The sequence below is a fragment of the Arachis ipaensis genome, chromosome B05, assembly GCF_000816755.2.
Source record: "Arachis ipaensis cultivar K30076 chromosome B05, Araip1.1, whole genome shotgun sequence".
NCBI lineage: Eukaryota > Viridiplantae > Streptophyta > Magnoliopsida > Fabales > Fabaceae > Arachis > Arachis ipaensis.
Window position 1 is genome coordinate 7138972 of NC_029789.2, and position 518 is coordinate 7139489.

Sequence of the window (518 nt, forward strand, 5' to 3'; positions counted from 1 at the left end):
TAGAGTAAAAAATTAAATAAAAAAAAATACATAATGTTACAAAATCAATAAAGAGAGGAGGAGGGAAAAAATGCAGCAACAACGGTAATAATAAAAAAACAACGATAAAAAAACCCACAAAAAAAAAGAAACGCAAATGACATTATAAATTTATTATTGTAAGCGGGTAAATAATATAGAAATGAATTTTTTTTCTTTGAAATTTATTGATTTCTCTAAAAACACTTCATTCCAATTTAGTATTTCATATTTCATATTTAGAAAAATTGAAGGCTTTTGTATGCATAAGTAACAACTACTTATATGCATTCAATTCAAGAATAAATCATGGTTTCATATTGGGTACCATGCTTTCCAAGTATCACCAGTAAAACTCACATGCTAACAACTATTTACGGCTAAGATACGGGCACCAATAATACAAGAAAATATACCACCATTCATACTGAAAGCCAAAAGGAGCTTAAATCCGTATATTTAAATATATTTAAAAATTTAATATATTCAAAAAATTAATA